This window comes from Lissotriton vulgaris, chromosome 5 (genome assembly GCF_964263255.1).
Source record: "Lissotriton vulgaris chromosome 5, aLisVul1.2, whole genome shotgun sequence".
NCBI lineage: Eukaryota > Metazoa > Chordata > Amphibia > Caudata > Salamandridae > Lissotriton > Lissotriton vulgaris.
The window spans coordinates 404670319-404685130 of record NC_141693.1 but is presented as its reverse complement, the minus strand read 5'-3'; the positions used below and the strand labels follow the sequence as shown (position 1 = coordinate 404685130).

General features: G+C 40.4%; 1 protein-coding gene across 9 annotated transcripts in view; it reads left to right on the top strand.

Moving 5' to 3' along the window:
* ANK3 (ankyrin 3) overlaps positions 1 to 14812 on the top strand; it is a 2005091-nt gene that overhangs the window by 1374815 nt on the left and 615464 nt on the right. The window lies entirely within an intron of this gene.

Here is a 14812-nt window from a genome sequence, read left to right as displayed (position 1 = left end):
TAAATTTACAGGCCCTGGGTATATGGTATACCACCTTACAATGGACTTAGAAGTAAATTAAATAGGACATACAGGTGCAAACCAATCATTCAATGTTGTAGGGGTGAGAGCACATTTACTTAGGCACTGATTATAGTAGTGAAGTCCGCAAAGTCCTAAAGCCAAGAAAAAGAGGGTCAGAAAATTAGGTGGAAGAATGCAAAAAGTTTGGGGGAAACCCTGCAAAAAGGGCCAGGTTCAACAATGGTTATCCTCTTAAGTCCTTTTTGGTAGGACGATTTTTAAAATTATTTTGTAACTTGTTCAGTATGATTTTGTGAAGGGTAGGTGCCATGTCTTTCCTTAGCAGATGAGAGTTGGAGTCTGGTTTTATTTTCAGAGATGGGGCATGATTGTGTGCCAGCACCAAGGTAACGGGGAGAATAATCCTTTGCACTGAAGACATGTGTATAAACTTCTTTCTGAAAACTAACAGATGATAAGCTTGTTCGATGTAGATAAAACAAAATAATGTCACCAAACAATAGCAATAATACATAGTTCTAGACTGCCACTAGAAGTTAGTGGTGGACCATTACTGGTAACATTAAGTAACAATTACTTGAGTATTTTTTCCTTCTATATTTCAGTAACCCGGCTTTGGATCAGAGTTCAAGGATGTTTCCAGAAATGTGGTATCAGTGTCTTTCTGTGAAGGTTTTTACTAAATCTGCTTCCTAATGCCAAATGCAACACTTCGGTGCTGGAAAATTTGATCACACTGCAGGGGAGGGAGCAGTTTGTTGCAGTTACGTGTTGGTGAATCCACCAGTGAGAGAGCAGTGTATTGCATCTAAGTGTAGGTGAACCCACTGGTTGTTCTTTCCTGGAGTCAGACTGCTCACTTGCTTTATACAGGTCATAGATATAGTGTAGTTTTAGGCAGATGTGTGTTGCCAGGCACTGCTGGTGTTAATAACTTCTTACCTTTAACTGATGCTGCACCAGAGATGTGATTTGTCAGAGAAGCAGTCCTTCGCTGGTTGTCTCTTGTTCAGCAATTCGGGAATTCTCTAATTGGCGTTGAATATGTAGGCTTGGGATATGCTTCTGTGGTGCTGGTGATTGGACAGGCTTCCCTACCTCCTTGTGGACACTTGTAGGTCCATCTTTTTGGGAGCACTGAGTACACTTCTTTGTGGCAGCTAAGGGTGTTCCCGAAAGTTGTGGAGCTGCTGATGGGCTACTATGAACAGCTTCTGGGCTGCTGCTGAACCAGTGTCAGGCCGCTGCTGTGTCCCATCTTAGTCGGTGTTGTGTCATATCAATGTGGGTCCTTTGTGGTTGTGGAGTGTGCTATAGTATCTGGAATTGCCAGTCTCGTGAACTAATCCGATTCGTGCTGCAGTGGAACCTGTTCATCATTGCTTTGGAAAGTCACTGCAACGGTTTGTGGTCTTAGGTTAACTGTACTGCGAAACTTGTGTTCTGTATGCCACGGTGCCGATCTCAATGACGAATATTGTAGGAGTAGTGCTTTCCCCGACTTTGCAGATTTAAAGATCTATGCAATGCTTTATTGTTCAGGCTACGTGGTTGTGTGGGTCGCATCGCCAATGCATGATCAAGGCTGTTGTGTGTTAGATGCTTTCTTTCACTCTAAGAATCCTCCCTCATGACCTATATTTCTTTTTCTATGATTCAACTATGAATTCAAACATGGGCCGTTTAGATGCTTTCTTTCTCCAGTCTCTAGGTTTCGGCTGTAGAATGACCTCTTTTAACTCTTCATTGCCAGCCATCTTTTTCTAGGGATTGGGAAAGTGCTGTTCCTATTACTGTCATCGGGTCTTGTATGTTGTTCGTCTTCCTAGCACCTTCTTCTTTTTCTTCCTTGCTTGCATAGCTTGGTTGTGCATCTTGATCTTGCCACTCAAAGGTCCTTGTGATGTTGTCAGCAAGGAAATAAGGAAGTAGATCTTCGGATAACCCAATAAACTCTAAATCAAACTTTAGATAACCCTCTTAAACGAATGTTGAGATTTGTTCTTCAGTAGCAGAATCACTAGTGTTGGAGTGTTGGGTAAGAAAAGGAACATGATTCTTTCTCTGGGCAGTTGTGTGTGAAACTCGTATGATGGGGCTGCCACCACTGGTTCCTGGTTTACAAAATGTGATCACTTGGTTAGTAAGCTAGAGTATAGTCTTTGCCCACACACTCCATTCCCCTTATCTTTTAAATGCTTACACTGCCTTTTTTAATTCCTCTTTTGCCATATAGGGCTAAATGCTGTTTGTGCAGTGTGCAGCCTGCTCAATCTATAATTTTTGGTGTGGCGAGTGTCTTGACTTGATGGCCACTTGGGTGGCTGTCTGTAAATGTGTACACAATCTTCTGCCTTCCTACCATCTGTCACAGGTTGTGCTAGTTCCTCTGTGAATATCATTCATCGATGGGAGTAGATAAGGAGACGTTTGAGCATACTTGCAGCACTTGCATATTGCAAATGAAGACAGTTTGAACTTGTTAAGACATGCTGTATAAGTGTTTTGCAAGGTATGGACGACTGCATGGATTTGAGCTTCCTGCTGGCAATGGTTGTTTTAATATCTGGGAAATAAACACTAAACAACCATTTGTAATGCAATAGGTCTCGCATTTGCAAGAGTTTAAGCTATTGGCATTGTAAATGACAATGCCTTTTATTTATATGTTTTGATAATGATCACATAAATAAAAGGCATTATCATGTACAATGCCAATAGCTCAAACTCTTGTAAATGCGAGACATATTCAAAGCGTCCGCCATTGTCCTGGGATGCTTAGAAAGTGAAAGCTTGCACGGCTCGTTCAATGTTGCAGGAAAGCATGTTGTGCCTGCAGTAGGAGAAACTATTTAAAGAAAATAGCGCTTACAGACTAAAAAAGACTCAATGTGTAACAACCAAAGTAAAAGGGCCAGTCCTCATGGGAGGTTACGAATGAAGACAAGGCTGTATTAAGGAGGGACTAACAAACCTAATAATAAATCAGAAGCCAGCATTTACGAAGGACACTGACACAAGCCAATGACAAATATAGGTGGAAAGTGGGCGGGGCTTCTATTCCATGCTCCAATACAGCATGGCACGCAGAGCAGCGCATGTGCTGCCCAGGCTCGACCTAAAAACGGCCCACAAACAGCCAAAAACCGGCACGCACATTGACCTACCAGACCAGCCCATTGGGCACTGCCTGAGCGCCCTATATGCCAGTCCGACTCTGTCTTCGTGCATGACTTGCAAGTGGTTGTGATCCCATTTTTCTCGTTCTGTTGTGGCTTGTAAGCAAAGCAGAAAGACAGACAGCAACAGATGTTGAGTGCATGCTTAGTGTCAGCATCAGTACATCTTAAAGAGGCTTTAACAATCTGTGCTGGAGACAAGCATGTGACATTGATTTTTTTAAACAATGTTTCTTTACATTGCTTTATATTATTACATAACAAAATACACTTGTAGATAGCTCTCATGTTGGTGGTCTTCTGGTTTTCCAAACTCTACATAGCAATTGAGAAACTGTGAGATGAATCTTCTCCCTTCTCATTCAATGTTGTGTCTCTCTCCAAGCGTTGCTATCCATCCCATTACATATCAACAGTGGTGCAGTATTGTTATTTTAGAAAGTAGCTCAGTACATTATACATTCTGCAGCCTAGTGTCAGGTGATATAGGAGCGAGTGCACAGATTCCCTCCTTTTAAATCTTCCCGCCACTCTTCATCGCTCTTGGAATTCAATATGTGTGTTTTCTCTGCTAGATTCCACTTTGACACATCTTTGAGCCAACTACCCAAAATTGAGCTATGGGTCTGTAGCCAGTGTATTGCAATTCACCTTTTGGCTAATAAGAGACCTAAAATAGTAAACTTGTGTTTAATTTTTGCCACTGTTCGTTATTGGTAGAATAGCATAATAAGAACTTTTGGGTTCTAGTGAAAACATTCGACCTGCTAAACTGCAATCTGGACATCACCTCATTCTATAACCTATTCCCCACCCAGGACAGCAATATTATGTGCTAAAAATCTGAGCTCTCTTGCCTATACCTCCTGGAAACCAGGTAAGTGATCAAGGTATATTTTGTGATGCACTGTGGACATTATGTGTAGCCTTTGCAAGATGTTGGGCTGCATAAACTTGAATTGAGAGTTAATGGAAACTTACCTTGACTATATGAGCAGAAGCCTTTCCCATTCCAGCTCCATTATTGGTTCAGCACAATCAGTTTTGCATCTACCATCCATTTGTGAACCCAGTATGGTGAGTCTGCATGCAGTGCTCTATAGCGAGGGGAAACTATATAGCAGTGATATCTGGGCCAAAAGAGCCATCAACCTTAAAGCAAGATAGGGACGTGTGGCAGTTGATATATATATTTTTTGCTATTCCATATAGTGCATAGTCGACCAGAAGGTACTGGAGCGCTTTACATGAGCACCAGTTACATCGCATAAGGACACAATCATTTGTGGTAGGCACAGGGAGATTAAGTGATTTACCCAGAATCACAGAATATTGAGCCAAGGCAGAGACTTAAGCCTGTTTCCCCAGTTCTAAAGTCAGCAGCTCTGACCATTACGCCTATGAGGCTTACTGGCATGAGACTTGCCTGGGCTCATATGGCTGCATCTGTGCATATGAGACCGTGCTTGACTCGCACACATGAGACACTCCGAATATATCATGCTGTATATCATGCAATCTTGCTGAACACATGTATGTGTGAATAGATCGCAAAGCTGTATCTTGTATATGAGGCTGGATTCGGGCAGATAGGGCTGGGCTCTATCACGCTATTCATATACATTTAGTCTTGAACCTGTGATCTATGGTGTGTGTACCCGGCAAGAAATTGCGTATGTGATGACTATCACTGAAACATTTAATGTGCATCATTTGGAATTCACGCTTGTGCCTGGCATTTGAGTCTGCATTCGGCATTTCATTGTAATATATTCATGTGTTTGACTGCCCCAGGGCACGTGAGTCTGTACTAGGGCATCTGAGGTGGCACCTGCCATAATCTTTGACTTGGAATATGATGCTGCCCCTGAAAAAAAAGGGATAGTGGGTGCCTGGATGGCGCTGTACATGGGCAATATGAGATCGCACCGGGCATTAAATGCCATTACAGGGGCGCATGAGGTTCTGTCAGGCATGTTCCGAGTACCACAGTAGCAGCACATTCTGCACAACTACTGGAGTCACTTGGTGGAGACCTGTGGATTCGTATAGGTTTTCTTCCTGATAATCACAAAGGAGGAGGAGATAAACATTGGATTATTGTGGAGTACCGACAGAAAACATACATAACTTTACAATACTTGACCAAGGAAAATTAATGGTACAGAGCTTTATTTACAAAATAGTCAGTGCCAGTGACCAAACCTTTTCCCAGATGCTCGTGACAAGCCTGACGAATGTTGGAGCTGAGTAATACCAAGGCTGTCTTAATTCCTTCTCACAACTCTTTCATCCAGCACCATACCATCCCTGCCTCATTTCCTCACTCTAGTAGATTCATTTTCATCCCTACTTTCTCCCTTTATCACTGTTTTTCTCGCATTCTCTTCCTTTCCCCTTTTCTGTCGTTCTCTGTCTTGTTCTGAGTCAAAGTCTTTTGATGGAAAATCAAGTTCCAGCCACCAAAAAAGTGTCAGTGAACCTCGACCGCAATCGCAGACTCAAATGAAGCTTGCCTCTCACCTTGTCCTCCAGTGTTTTCCCATCACAAGAAGACTTTGAGTGAATCTGAGCGACTTACAGGGATTCAAATTGGAAAATACCCTCCTGGTGTCCATGTGACTTCAGATAAAGGGCACAGTGTTAAAATAAAAGACAATGAAAAGGAAACTATCAATTCCTCCAGCAACTGCCCACTGGCTATGGTTTAAAATCCTGTTGCCTGGCAAAAGCTAGAGATAAAAGGGTTGCATGACTAATTGGGTGTTATTCTAAAAAAAAATAAAGTTCTATTTCACTAGAAGCTGATTGTGGAACTTTGTCTAATATCTTTGAATATCACAAATCGTGCAGAAGAAAGAAATCCATGAACTACCTAAACACCTCCCCAGGAAATCAGCAGCCGTATCCTTTTTGTAAACAAAGTTTTATTAGCAGTTATATCAAGACATGCTTAACATTATTAAACAACCTACCCCCACTACCACTTCCCTCCCTTACGTCCAGACCCCATAACAGTATGTATACAACACATATTTATTTTGCAAATTACATTTTTACCCATTTTCTTCCCCAGAATCATCACTCTTTTCTAAATCTTTAAGGGAATCTAATAAATGATCCCATGCTTGAACTTTTTCAATTGAGCCTCTTCCTTCCCTCATTTCACTATACAATAATGCACACTCACAACCCGCCCAACGAACCAATTCCACTTTCCATTTTGCCTCCCAAGGGGCACTGTGCGCCTTCCAGTTCATCGTTTTGCACATCTTGCAAGCACCAAAGCTAGCCTTAACCTTAATGTTAATACAGTAATGAAGTGAACCATCTATGGGGTTGTGGACGTGTAAAGTAAAACTGCATTCTTTTGACACAGAGGTTTCCCCATGGATGCTATGAATCGCGGTGTGTCCACATCATCATTGCCTACAGTGACCAAAAACTAGCTAGCTGTCATGTCCCACATTTTTGCTGTAAGTGATAGGTACAGTAGGATATCTGGTCAATGCTTGTATTTAGGCTTCTGAAATACATCCCTTCTTAAGAAAATTGATCGGGTTTTTTTGTTTAATTTAATATATTTTTTATTTTTTTTATTCGTTTTCAAACATAACAAAAAAAACAAAGTGAGTACATAGGTACAATTTAGCTGTTGCTTCCGAATAAAACATGACATGGCTTTATAGACCAGCACAATCAGGTTATACACTAAAAAGGCATTAGATGACATTATACTCAAAAGGGAAAAACAAAAAGGGCACAATTCATGGCAATATAAGGCAGAGTATACTTTGAAAAGAGAAATACAGTACATCAGACAGTGGTTACAGTCAGCAAATGAGCAGTAAGGGGAGCCCAAATGTTTAGTGGTGGGCGCAGGTCTACCCCCCAGCATAGAGAGACTCTCCGCAAGAAAATTGATCTGATTAACAAGTGTGAGGTACTCCCTTGTTATTGAACTATTAATGGGTCAGGATCTAAGTACTTATGAAAATGCCCTCTCTTTCCCTTGGTCAAAAGCATGTCGGAGTTCCATGATCAATAGATGTATACATTGGTTCTGCTCCGGGACGCAGTATCATCTTTAGACACAATTTCCGTTCTATGAACTGTTGCGCCTGAGGAGATCCAGCACCTGAATAAATCCAGGATTACTGTAGTTCGCTCCACTCTGTAACATTACGATAGCTTGAATTCTCTGACTGTTGAATAGTGTCATGGCAGTGGGTGGACATTGCATTACAGTGGTGAATGTTGGTTCATTACACCCTCCTTTTTCTCATCTAGTGTGTACCCCATTCGTATTTTTGTACTATGTTAAAACTTCGTGTTGGGACGGGAAGACAACATGCAAAGTGATTGTTAAATTTTAACCTTAGGAAAAACCTGAGTAGATATCCGGTGTTTACCCACGTAGTGCCTTGCTGTGGACTACTTAGCGGTGTAGCTTTTATACAATTTGAAGACTTTCCTGACTTCTGGACTGAAGAAGCCTTTAACATTTGTCCAGAGGTCCAGTGCACTCAACACTTGGTACCAGAGCTGATTCAGCCAGCGCTTCTTGTTACCCCTGGGATTAGATCTCATCTCATCCGATCTTGTTTACTCAAAAATTACTACATCCAAAGCAGGTAACTTATCAGGAGGGTGGGATGGGTATTGAGAGTTTCTTATTTGAATTTATTTTAGTGGATTGTAACGTACCTGGAGACGAATCGAGCTGTATGCTGGACTAACTATGGGAATATGTTGGGGCTAATTGGTGAAGCACTTCTGGAGGCCACTTGGAGAACTTTTTGACTTGCAGCCAGCTCTGGGACAACCGCAAGAATACTGATGTATATAATTGTAATATGTGTCCCCTTCCCAGCTATTTCTCTATGATGCCCATGGGGCTGTTTGTATGGCTGTTAAGGAAAACCCCCCAAAAATTGTTTAAAAAAAATCCAAAGCAGGTAACTTTAGTCACTGGACCTGATACACCCGATCTATTCAAACGTGCTCTCTTTTCAGACTGATTTGTTGTTTTCCCTGCTTAAAAAAAACATGTTGACTGTCATTTTCCTACGTTTGCTATTTTGGCCATCTCTCCTACCTTAACTTACATGGTGAGCTTAACTGTATTTAGCTACCAAATCTAGCTGAAATATAGTTATAAATTCATATGGTTTTTCTGATAATTTTAAGTGCTGCAATTAAAAAACTTTACTTCCTACTACAAAATGTCATGACAATGTAGTCAACGTTTTCTTTTTTATTTTGTACCCAGACTTTGGAAACGCCCCTTCTATTGTTTGGTGAACAAAAGCCTTTGTTCGATTGATGTTTTACTCGTACAGTGTCTCTCGTGCTGGAATGCCTTCTGCTGTGTCATTTCAAATGTTTGAGTTGTCGCAATTACTCTTTCCTGGCTCGTATGGTTTTGATGGAATGAACGAACCTTTCGGCATCGCATCTTTTTTCCTGTACTCAGGCTGTAAATCTCAATTTTGCATTTATTTCCAAATTGATTTTTTTGTACATGTTCCTAATATATATTTGAGGGGTGTTGATGCTTATGACCTTTGGCTTCCCAATGACACGCGTCGTAATCTTTCAAGTGACACTTCATTTAGGTTTTGAGGTGCTATTAATAGACGCGCGTTATCGGCACCTGGGGGCGCGGGAACGCACCCGATAACATAACTGAGTTGTGTCTTCATCACGCAGCCAATGGTTGGCAGGAAAACTGGTGACGCAGGTCAAGTGCACTCTAGATGATGATACTATTTGCTACGAGTACGCAGCCGCGTGGAGCATACGTTCCGGGCTTTCTAACCTTGCTGAAAACGGCTAAGCAGCGCGAGGCTCCCCCTCGCCTCAAGATCCATCCGTCTGTCCTCCAGCTCTCCCAAACCTGCATTGTTACATGGCCAGAATCGATAATGAGGCGGCGCCGTGGAGAGCGCGCAAGTTTCCGAAAATGGGTTCTTGTGATGAATCACACCTGCCTTGCAAGAGAGCTAAGCGGTGTTTATGGGAGCATATGATTCATAATTTGCACTAATGTTACTCCTACTTAATTGTTTCTTCAAGCCAGACCCATTCATTTCACTCACTGCATTCAGTGTTTTACCACGGTCTTGTGGTCTGTATTTTCTGGGCAGCCAAGGCTATTTAAGACATTTTGGCCAAGGAAGTATTTGCTGGGAGTTTCGCTCGTGTGTGTGACATTCAGAAGCCCCCTGCCCCCCACAAATGCAAGCGAACCACTTCCATGCATTTAAAATGGATTCTTCTCCTGTGTAAGCAACTAGTTTAGCTCGTGCAAATGTATGGGATTATGGGATCAATGTATTTTTTGCTGTGCGGCATTGGCCCTCTGTTGCAGTGCTTAACTTGTTCAAAATAAAATAAAAAAACACAAAGGTTCTAAGATTTTCTTAGGAGCCCACTAGAACACTGCAGAAAGATGTGGTTGCCAATTATCAAGGCTGCCTGGTCTTTATTCTAATCCATGCCTCCTCCTACCACCACCCTGCACTTCCTGTCTCTTTATCATACCCTTGCATTATTTTTTCCATATCTTTCCCTTGGTGGTAATGTTTCCCAATACTTCTCTCACTTTTCCTTTCTTCGTTTTCTGCTGGTCTTTCTCCCGATCTGGTTCAAAATATGATGAAAAATTAAGCCCCAGTCACACAAAAAAATGTCAGTGGCCCCCATGTGCAACCACCAGCCTACTCTCAAAATTAGCCATTTTTAATCAGTTATTAATTGTTTCTGAGGGTTCTTGACTAAATTCATTTGATCATCATTACCCAGAGTAATCGGAGTTTTAGATTGGACTTTGGACTCACAAAACTAACAGAGCAAGGCCTTTGCTTAACTGGCAATGAGTAAGTTTTAAAACAAGAGGTCCCCTAGATGCCCAGTCCTTCTGGGCGTTACAGACACATGAGTGATTATTACTAAAAAAAACTCTCAGCCTTCAGGAAATCCTGAAGGCATGCTTCATCATAGTGTGTTCACAATTGAGTCTTATACTTCCACCGTGGGCCTCAACCTGATCTCTTTCAGGGTGCACTTATACATATTTCAAGGGAACCTAGCAGTAAATGGTTGAAAGACTGCCTGGGCTTACCCGCAACAAACTTTATTATCAGAATATTGGCTTAGCAGTGTTAAAAACAAATGCGGAAACTATGTGGGGTCTAATTACCCAAGTATCTTTCCTCGCGGTATACATGTTTCAGCCTTCCTAAAAAATACAGATACTTTTGTCATGACCAATATTTCAAGGATTCCTAAGGATTGCCTAATCCTTTCTGGATCAAACAAGTGGGGAAATACCCCTAACTAGTACATTATTCTTACAATAATACCATGCAAAAACTGTATGATTTATCCCGACCAGCTGAATCATCGGGTGGGTATCTGTGGCGAGGTGAGAAAATCACCACACCATTTTATTCTGTTACCTAATATACAGCTACATAGACCACTTGCCTCTTGCTTAAAACTTCCACCAAACTCCTGTGTATAGGGGTGCATCCGACACGCTATAGGTGAATATAGCTATGGGCTCCTAATGAGTCCTGATACTGGCCCACTCTCCTAGGTAGGTCTAGGTCACAACTGTGTATCCCTGTGCCCATATAATTAGCAAGGTGGTTCTGCACCCCATTCGTGGCCTCCAGACACACACCTTACTGATATTTTTAGCTCTTCACTCCTTTTCTACTAACGAGGGGCAATATTCTTATAGTCACACTCTGATTTTGTGTCAGAATAATTGAAAAACGAGAAAGCAAAAATAGGGTTTTCATGTTGGTTTATCACTACTGTTCTGTATAATACACAACTATGCCTTCTTGGAGATAGAGTTGTTGTCTCCATCACATGTCTGTATTTTGTGCTCAAGCTCCCACTACCCACACATCTACATTCTTATTACTAGCAATCCTCTCCCAATGGAAGACCAAATTCCACTCCCCAATTACTTCTTCAAAGAAACTTTGGGATCAATCACCTAAGCGCCCTCACTCCTCGTCTGGCAGTTTGCAACTGTTCGAATGTAGCCGCCGGTTAGATAGCCCCATGGGAATGTCTCCTCCCACTTCCTGGTCGCATGTGATTGGCCCTTCAGTCAGATCTCTCGATGTCGAGCACTATGCACTCTGGTGCCATTGGTTTCAAACTGCTCTTCCAACATCATAGGCTTTTGTACCCTATAGAAACCTTGCACAAAGAGTTCTATGATTTAAATATATTATGTTATTCCCGCCCTACTCTGTGCAACAGTTTTCTGAGTTTGATATGGAAAACAAATAATAAATACAAAAATAAGGCTATTTTTTCAGGGGTCTTCATGTGATTATGTAAGATATTTTTATTTTCTCCTGTTGCCTGGGCAAGCATTTGCCTAGCTAGCGAATATTGAATAAGAACAAATACATGAGGAGTCTTTTGCCAGATTCTTCTACATAAGGAGTAAAAGAGTCATAGTTTATGCTTCCTCGTCACTGCACCGAATGTACTCCATATCGATTCATTTTCCATGATAGCACAGCCTAGGCTACGTCTAATCTTTCATAATCTTTCTTTCCAAACAGAGAGGGTATTTCAAAATGATTCATATACGAGCATTTGTTTGTTATCAACAGTTTATTAAATTGTGAAGTACAGCAATATTTTCACTGCATTACTTTTGCTATGCAATTATAAACATGAACCACTACACATTAAGAACTGTGAAAAGTTGTAAATCGGTAGCTTGTGAACTATTGCTTAAATGTTTACAGAATTATATATTTCTCGATTTCAAATTTAGGGAGGTGGGGATCTTGTGTTGTAAGTGTAGGCATTGCTGCAATTGTCTCCCTGTATAGGATTTATAAATCCCAATCCTTGGTGTAAAGTAATGCAGCACTGTCCAAAAGTAGGAGTGCTTTAGATGAGGCCTAAGAGGTAGGAGTGTTTTCTTGGCAGGCATCCATGAGGTAAACAGTGCCGGTGTGGTTACTTCCAATGAGGTGTTTCCTGTAGAGGTGAGTCTTCACTTTCTAGTTGACATTCCTTTAAACTGGATTGTGGTACATTATTTAAAATGTTTTATTATCCGATTATTGAGGAGTGTATTTGTAAGAAATTAGATTACATTTTGGTGTATTAAGTTCCTGTGAATTTCTGTGTGGGTGAGGTAATGTTACATATATATACAAATGGAAATAGTGTGTTTTTAAGAAAAAAATAGAACATCCAGATTACTTGTTCCCCTTTATTAGTGGCCTTATGTGTCTAGCCCACACTGTGACAGGATTATTCCAAACCCTTTTATATCTAGTTTTATCAACACCTTGGTAGACTTTCGCCCTAAATATGGTTTTAAAAATATTTTGTGTTAAAATGTGATATGTTCAGGATCATCTGTCTGAGCATGTGAACAGAAATTTGTGTAATTTTAGACAACAAGAGCATAGGTGTTATTTGAGAGTTTTACCAGAGATGTTATCTTCATTAGGAATCTAAGACAATACTCTGTGTCCCTTAAATGAACCTTTTCCAACTGTTCCTCTTTCTTACTGAATTACGGTGTAAATAGCATGGCCTACTGGAATTCTGAATTTGTCGTTCATTGTATGACTCTCAACAAACCATTACTGTATTTCACTTACATTACCTTACCTTAGCTCTTCTTCCTGATATGTTTACTAATATTCTATTATCGTGCTCGTGTGATATGTTCACTAATATTTGGTTATAGTGCTCATGCCTTTCATTACAAAATGCACATCAAAACAATTCTCTTCAATTGTTCCAAGTGTCATCTGCTAGATCTATCGGAAATATACCAATGAAAGGGGTGTCTCTCTGCTCCAAAATCTTTCACCTAACGTTTGTAAGCATAATGTGTAAAGGACAATAATGCTACTTTCCACTCTTTAAGATAGAGGCTACATTGTTTTTCCTTTCCAAGATCTCTGTGCTCACCAAATAAGAGTTAATCTATGTAAGGGTCAGCAAGCATGTTTGTTGCCTGATTCTGGGTGCCAGGTTGTTGCGGTGGAAAATGCATTTTCAGGCCATTTATGGCTAAAAAATAAATGATTTGTAATATGGAAGTTAATTATATCTGAGGATATTTACAAAAAGAAAAATAAATGTGTTCACTGTTATTACGTTATTTTATATGTAAGGTAATTGAACACCATTGTGGTATAGTAAAGGTATCATTTCAAATATGGATGCCTGTCTTTCTGTAACCATCACTTTGCATTTGTTTTCTTTGCTATCAACTTTGCAGGTAAAGGAAATGCTGGTAAATTTCCTGATCAATTGCTCTAAAGAGTTAATTCATCGTCATCTACTACTTGTCTCTCAGATGTCAGAGCCAAATGCCATGCCTGAAAAGTAATGGTTTTTCAATGCAGCTCTAGCATGTTTATGTAGGTGTTTGAAGATCAGTTGGCATATTTTGGGGATTTAAAAACATAGCTGATGTGTTAGGCGTCATCTTGTGGGATCAGAAAACGATTCACAATTTTGTGTGAAAAATGTAATTTCCGTAAAGAATCTTTTTTCTAAAAAGTTCAGAAAATTGAATATTAGGTTTGTGTGGGGGATCATAGTATTCACAAGCTGTCTTTAGAGCATTTATAAGCTCTTATTTAAGTTCAGAATTTTTTTTATTGGTCAAAAGAAAAACATATTATCAATACATAGTACAAAAGTAGTTCCGGGGAAATGGGGGGAAGGGGAAAAACAAACAGAAAAGAGCATTTTACAAGCTCTAATTTGTCTTCATACGGTAGAGACTTTTCTTCTACACTGCCTGATTTAGCTCAACAAAGTAACCAGCACACAATAAATGTTTTCCCTGTTCGTCACTTGATCCTCCATACAGTTTAAGACAGTTGAGATAGCATCCACAGTATGTCATGCTGCCCACCCATATGTCGCATTGAGTGGCTAAATCGAATTCAGCCTAGATATTCCTGCAAGATTATTTGTTTAACTCAATCCTCCCTAATTGGTTGGTTTCACACATCAGACAAGTATTTCATTACAAGGGACACACTATCTTTTGTTTATAGCGCACGTTACCATGGTTCGTTGCTACCCATCTAGAAATAGAATCACTGGACTTTGTGGCCTTGACACATTGGACATTACATGGTGCAAATGGTCAGTCGCTGATGCAAAATGGAATGCCAGAGTAAGGAATTCTGATGCGGCTCAAATAACAGAGTCAGAAGTTGTGATGTGCCCACAAATGATCAACAGCTGTTTTCAAATGTTTGCTACACAAATATTCCCTTCTACGTTGCATAAATCTTATACTTTGAACTGATGATACACCTTTTAAAGATAATTTTTCATAGTACCTTCCATGCCAGTGAGCGGCATCTCATGTTATGTGAAGCATTATTACATTTAGATTATCTTTGCTGGTTTTAGAACTTGAATATGTATTTGTCATAGTGATGGAACCGAACCAAAGGATTCATTTTTACTATTCAGCCGATCTGAATGTAAGAAGCATATTATATGTTAGTTTTGCTCAAAGGTTGACCCAGAATATATTTTTCTCTTCTGTTTGGTCTGTGTTTTTGTTTGGAGTTGCA